This window comes from Triticum urartu, chromosome 2, assembly GCF_003073215.2.
Source record: "Triticum urartu cultivar G1812 chromosome 2, Tu2.1, whole genome shotgun sequence".
Taxonomy (NCBI): domain Eukaryota; kingdom Viridiplantae; phylum Streptophyta; class Magnoliopsida; order Poales; family Poaceae; genus Triticum; species Triticum urartu.
The window spans coordinates 28,811,590-28,819,428 of NC_053023.1; positions in this window are offsets into that span (position 1 = coordinate 28,811,590).

Below are 7,839 nucleotides of genomic sequence, written 5' to 3' on the forward strand. Positions count from 1 at the left end.
ACCTTTTGACACGGGCATGAGTCTGAAATATTAATTTTAACTCTTGGAACATCTTATATGCTCCATGGCGTTCAAAACATTTTTGAAGTCCCGGTTCTAAGCCGTAAAGAATGGTGCACTAAACTATCAAGTAGTCATCATATCGAGCTCGCCAAACGTTCATAACGTTTGCATCTGCTCCTGCAATGGGTCTGTCACCTAGCGGTGCATCAAGGACATAATTCTTCTGTGTAGCAATGGGGATAATCCTCAGATCACGGATCCAATCCGCACCATTGCTACTAACATCTTTCAACTTAGTTTTTCTCTAGGAACATATAAAAAATAAACGGGGAGCTACATAGCGAGCTATTGATGTACAACATAGTTATGCAAATACTACCAGGACTAAGTTCATGAGAAATTAAAGTTCAATTTAATCATATTACTTAAAAAAATCCCACTTAGATAGACATCCCTCCAGTCATCTAAATGATCACGTGATCCAAATCAACTAAACCATGTCCAATCATCACGTGAGATGGAGTAGTTTTCAATGGTGAACATCATTATGTTGATCATATCTACTATATGATTCACGCTCGACCTTTCAGTCTGCAGTGTTCTGAGGCCATATCTGCATATGCTAGGCTCATCAAGTTTAACACGAGTATTCTGCATGTGTAAAATTGTCTTACACCCGTTGTAGATGAATGTTGAGCTTATCACACCCGATCATCACGTGATGTCTTGGCACGACGAACTTTGGTAACGGTGCATACTCAGGGAGAACACTTTTACCTTGAAATTTAGTAAGAGATCATCTTATAATGCTACTATCAAACAAAGCAGAATAAGATGCATAAAGGATAAACATCACATGCAATCAATATAAGTGATATGATATGGCCAGCATCATCTTGTGCCTTTGATCTTCATATCCAAAGCCAATGTTGGGGATATCGCTTATCGGGAACTTATCGGTCGACCCATGATAAGGGGTAAATCGGCCAGTTTATCGGCATATCGGCCGATTTATCGCCATATCGGTTGATTTATCGGTCGATTTATCTTATCGGCCAGACAACGATAAGCGATAAATCGGCCGACTTATCGGAATATCGGAAGATATCTTGAACAGTGTCCAAAGCACCATCATGATCACCATCGTCACCGGCACGACACCTTGATCTCCATCATAGCATCGTTCTTGTGTCGCCAACTATTGCTTCTACGACTATCGCTACCGCTTAGTGATAAAGTAAAGCAATTACAGGGCGATTGCATTGCATACAATAAAGCGGCAACCATATGGCTCCTGCCAGTTGCCGATAACTCTGTTACAAAACATGATCATCTCATACAATAAATATAGCATCATGTCTTGACCATATCACATTACAACATGTCCATTAAAAACAAGTTAGACGTTCTCTACTTTGTTGTTGCAAGTTTTACGTGGCTGCTACGGGCTGAGCAAGAACCGTTCTTACCTACGCATTAGAACCACAACGGTAGTTCGTCAAGTTAGTGTTGTTTTAACCTTCTCAAGGAATGGGCGTAGCCACACTCGGTCCAACTAAAGTTGGAGAAACTGACACCCGCCAGCCACCTGTGTGCAAAGCACATCGGTAGAACCATTCTCGCGTAAGCGTACGCGTAATGTCGGCCCGGGCCGCTTCATCCAACAATACCGCCGAACCAAAGTATGACATGCTGGTAAGCAGTATGACTTGTATCGCCCACAACTCACTTGTGTCCTACTCGTGCATATAACATCTATACAGTAACCTGGCTCGGATGCCACTATTGGGGAACATAGTAATTTCAAAAAAAATCCTACACACACGCAAGATCATGGTGATGCATAGCAATGAGAGGGGAGAGTGTTGTCCACGTACCCTCGTAGACCGTTAAGTGGAAGCGTTATGATAATGCGGTTGATGTACTCGTACGTCTTCACGATCGACCGATCCTCAGTACCGAATGTACGACACCTTCGTGTTCAGCACACGTTCAGCTCGGTGACGTCCCGCGAACTCATGATCCAGTAGAGCTCGGGGAAGAGTTTTGTCAGCACGACGGCGTGGTGACAATGTTGATGAAGCTACCCTTGCACCGCTACAGTATGACCGAGGTGGATTATGGTGGAGGGGGGCACCGCACACGGCTGGGAGAGATCAATGATCAACTTGTGTGTCTAGAGGTGCCCCCTGCCCCCGTATATAAAGGAGCAAGGGGGAGGCCGGCCGTCCCTAGAGGGCGTGCCAGGAGGAGGAATCCTCCTCCTAGTAGAAGTAGGATTCCCCTCTTTCCTAGTCCTACTAGGAGGGGGAAAGGAAGGGGGAGAAGGAGAAGGAAAGCCCCCCCTCTCTCCTAGTCCAATTCAGACCAGAGGGGGAGGGGGCGCACGGCCTGCCCTGGCCAGCCCCTCTCTCTCCACTAGGGCCCAACAAGGCCCATTAACCCCTGGGAGGTTCCGGTAACCCCTCCGGCACTCCGGTAAAATCCCGATTTCACCCGGAACTCTTCCGATGTCCAAATGTAGGCTTCCAATATATCAATCTTTATGTATCGTCCATTTCGAGACTCCTCGTCATGTCCGTGATCATATCCGGGACTCCGAACTACCTTCGGTACATCAAAAACGTATAAACTCATAATACCGATCGTCACAGAACTTTAAGCACTACTAGGAAAAGGCATGCTAGTGGTGCACCGAATTTGCCTTCTAATGGCGCACTACTGGTGCGCCACTGGCATCACGCCATTAGAATTAAATTCTAATGGCGCACCACCGGTGCGCCATTAGTATCTGGTGTTCTAATGGCGCACCACGTAGTGCGCCATTAGTATAGCCTGCAGTGCGCCATTAGAATGCCTCCCAGGGGGCCATATGTACCCATGTGCTTTGGAATTCTAATGGCGCACCAGCAGTTAATGCGCCATTAGTGTGATGATCACAGTGCGCCATTAGTGTCTTGTATGGTGCGCCATTAGTATGAATATTAGGGTTTTTTTTTGCTTTTCTGATTTTTGCACAGGTTACAAAATATATTATTGGACAGAATATAGATAGCAGCACACAGCAACATCAGATTCATCGAATACAATAGAAGATTAGTCTGCGAATACAATTCATCATATTAGTCTCCGAATTCAAAAGACCGAACAAAGATAAAACATTACAAGTCTCAAGACCGCGAGTATCGAGTTTGTCGGAAGTAATACTAATCCTAACAAGTCCTACTAATCATCATCATACAACTTCTACTCATTATTCATAACAAGTCATACGATCATCATCTTGATAGTCTTCGAACCAACCCTACTTAATTGTTCTTAGCACATGATCATCAGTATTAAGCAGGACCTAAATACCCTATTTAAGCTAAAATAGCATAAAACAATATAGAACATGGCTCTCCATTATGGAGAATGGAGAACATCCTGTCTCCAATTCTTGCGCTTCGCTTCCTTTTGCTTCCAAGAAGCTCCTTACGACTGTCCATACATTTTTTCCATCCTTTGATTTTCATGTCTCCACTTCTTTTAGAAATCTTGTATGGACAGTTGAGATTCGTAGGACGACCTGGCTGTATGTTCAAAACATTAACACTACCTTTCAGATACACCATATGAGGCACACAATTCTCTGGGATTATCTGTTGAAAAACATAGTAATAACTTCATAGTTAGCAATGATGTACTAGTTTTAGAAGTATGTAAAAGATGCATGGATGTCGTAATAGTAAAAATCTTACCAGGGTATCTCCATGGTAGTTACCGTAGTTGAACACATGCACTAGTGGCACGTATTTACCATAATGTTGAGGAGTTTGATTGTAGATATTGTAATTCTCAATGTCAGTACAAAATCCGACCAAATGATGTTTCTCCTTGTAAGTTGTTAATTCGGAGCCATCGGTGTAGTGGGTTTTGTCTACCATCTCCCGCACATTCTTTGAACAATAAAAATAAGCTGTCAATGGAAATAAGCTGTCAACTATTTTGAAATAAACAATATAAATTAGCTAATAACTATGTTTGAGAAACTCACATAGCGGTAGAACTGGAGGCGTATCAACAAGGACCCAAATGTCCATATTGTCTTGGTTGATGTCAGGATTACCAAGATCCATGGTGATAAGCATACCCTCATCAAAACCATACATCTTGCAAAATGCTTCCCAATTTTTGTAACCAAAATGGGTTACGCTCTCAGAATTATATAGATTTACTTCAAAGTCCACATCGTGATGAGTCCTTAGGTGAATTTTCTTTGTTTCGGAAATTTCATGGTCTTCAAAATCCATCCTCTCCAAGACATAGCGTCCTGCATGGCATGGGATAAGCTATACTCGAATTGTAAAAGATGAAAATTACACGTTGAAATAGTTGAAGTCATGCTTAATTATGAAAATAACACTTGTCATCATTGTGTACCATTTCAACTTCGAAGGTCTCCTCGAGCTTAATGCTAAAGCACCGATCATCGTCCAGGTGAGGCATGTCGCACAGACCTCGATCGTCGTGGCACCAGTCGCACTCCGTCGGGAGACTTTCGTCGTCCGATGATGATGACGACATATCCTACGTTCATAATTCAAAACTACATCATTTAGGGTTTGTCGACACCGAGGCACCCTAAAAGCCTAAGCTTTCATCATTTAGGGTTTGTCGATGCCGAGGCACCCTAAAAGCCTAAGCGTACATCATTTAGGTTCTCATCGACACCGAGGCATCCGGGGCAGCCAAGTTAAGTTTTCATCATTTAGGGTTTATCGATGTCGAGGCACCCTAGGTTGGGCCTAATCACTTGGCACTAATCACTTGGCTCTATTGCCACGTATGTTGGGTTTATCATCTAGGGTTTATCGATGCTAAGGAGAATTCTAAGTTGGGCCTAATAAGTTGGCTCTATTGCCACCTATGGTTTAATGCAGCAAGAATGGCAGGGCAGTTGATCCTACTTAACTAAGTACTAAGATACCCCGGCCCATGCATTAGTCGCAAGTACCCCATATGTCCTATTTTTAGTAAAGTCATGCTAAAATTCACGGAAAATTTTAGCATGACCTTTGCTGAAAATAGGACATATGGAGTACCCGAATTTGCCGGAACGGAAGTTAATCGACATTCCGGCAAACTCAAGGGCCTCTCGGGGTACCTGCAAAATCATCATGACACGAAGGGCCTCTCAAGGGCCTCAAGCAGCAGCGGCGTCTCCCAGGACCCCATTTTTTGCTAAATTTCTTTGAGCAACAATCAGAGCAGAAAATTCAGCATATTTCTATACAACAGCACTGTAAAGATGAAGAACAGTTCTACAGCAGCCCATCTTTGATCATCATCTTTGCATCTCTTTCTCAATGTGATCAGTAATGTAGACATATTCATGATCTAGTTTAGCAGCAGGTTGCAAATACTTAACTTTCTAGAACATCACAGCATGCACAGTAATAAGAATAATGTAAATATAACAACACATGTTCACTGGGTGCCAATATGCCAAAATATAAAAAAGAGGCATACAAGAGCCATCGAAGACAACACATGACTAATGTTGTACTAAGACTAGTGACATAAACAAAGCATAGCTCATGTGGTGCTAAACTGGATATACCCTCCCAGTCCCAGTGTCCAGATTTATAATGCCATGTCTTATGGCTGACAGACACTGCTTCAGGCACATAGTATACTTGATCCTGCATGTCGAACCATATACGTACTATCTTACATGACAAATCAGCATAGAGAGCATTGCACAACCAAAACAAACAAATAAAAACATGGTAGCAAAACATATAGTGAGAATTGCCATCTACCAGTCCTATGTGACTGAACCAAACATGCACCGCTTTCTTGCGCCATCATCATTTTTTTTGAATTTTCATCATCAACTAATTAACACCCTCTGTGACGGTGCATTAGCATAGGCATAAGCTGCACTACAACTTGTTCATGCCGCTTGCCTCTTTGAACTATAAAACTCTGCACTAGTACTTTGGCATGGTGTCAGACTTTGTACATAAGTACATGACCCGTATGAGTAGTAGTTATCTCAATTGTGCAGTCACGAACATCCAGAGCATTGCATGATTAAGACAACTAAATAAAAACACGATAGAAAAACATATAGATAGAATTGCCATCCACCAGTCCCATGTCACTGAACATATATATGAAGCACTTGCCTTAACACATATCTCCAGAAGGGACCTGAATCGAGCAACAACCAGCCTAGGGGGAGGAGGGGAAGGGGGGAGAGGTAAGGAATCACCTGTGGGATAACGGCAGGCTGCCGTAGGAGGGCGCCTGCGTCGAGGAGGCGGCGGGCGGCGGCGCATCAAGGAGGAGGCGGCGCGTCGAGGAGGAGGCGCGTCGAGGAGGAGGCGGCGCATCGAGGAGGAGGAGGCGTGTCGACCTTGCCACCCACCTTGGAGCCGGAACCCTAGGGCGTGCAGGCGCGGCGAACGGAGGGGCGGCGCTCGCGGGGGAGGCGGGGCTCGGGGGGAGGCGGTGCTCGAGGGGGAGGAAGGGGAGAGGGAGGCGGCGGGAGCGCGTGGGCGGCTGCGGCGGATGGAGGCGGCGGATGGCGGGGGCGCGTGGGCGGCTGCGGCGGCGGCGGATGGCGGTGGTCGATCGAGGGGAATCTGGCGAGGGAGGGAGGGAGGACACAGTGCGAGGGCAATAGGTGGAGTGGGGGAGGGTTCTAATGGCGCACCACCCCCTCATGCGACATAAGTACGACTATTCTAATGGCGCACCACCCCTCGGTGCGCCATTAGAATTTTGTTTTAATCTAGCCCACTAGCCCTATCTACAACCTAACCCTATCTACAACAGAAGCCCCCCGCTAGCCCGACTGGTCAGCACGCAACACACACACCAGGAAGTCCTGGGTTTGATTCCCAGGCTCCCCAATATTTTTTTATGCATTTTAAATGCTGTTTGATATTTATTTGTGTTTAAATATGTTCAAACTTGTTTAAATCATAACAGTAATATTTTTTATAAAAACAGTAATAATTTTTTTAAAAAATATGTTCAAATTTGTTACTTGAAAATATCATCATCGGCGGCGGTGGAACGGGGGAGGGTGCGGGGGGTGCCCGTTGGCGGCGGTGGAGCGGGGGAGGGTGTGGGGGGCCGGGTGCTCGTCATCGGCGGCAGTGGAGCTAGCGGGGGAGGGTGCGGGTGGGATCGAGATGGAGGGGTATCGAGATCAAGATGGAGGGGGGAATCGAGATCGAGATGGAGATCGAGATCAAGTGTCCTCATGAATTCAAAAAGTGCCCATGAAATTTAAAAATATTCATGATATCAAAAAGTGCCCATCATGAAGATAGCTTTCCCCTTACTTACCTATCAAAAAAAGGTAATTTCACCACTTAATTTTGATGAATCTATGGTGGAAATGAGGTGAGGAGGAGGAGATGGCCGAAAGCTTGGAGAAGGAGGTGGAGGGAATGAAGTGGGGAAAGTGAGTGGGTAGGTGTGGGGCTGTCCAAAATATCTTGTTGGGGTCCCAGGTTACTAATGGCGCACCTGCAGGTGGTGCGCCATTAGTAGTTTTGCAAAAAAGTAAAAATAAATAAATATATATACTAATGGCGCACCGGGTAATAGTGCGCCATTACTAGTTTAAACTAGTAATGGCGCACTGTGAAACGATGCGCCATTAGTAGTTTTGCAAAAAAAATTAAAAAAAATTACAGTAATGGCGCGCTGTCTGCTTGGTGCGCCATTACTACTTAGAACTAGTAATGGCGCACTTCGACCTGTTGCGCCATTAGTATGTATGGAAAAATGGAAAAAAATAATTTAATACTAGTGGCGCACCCTAATGGCGCATCA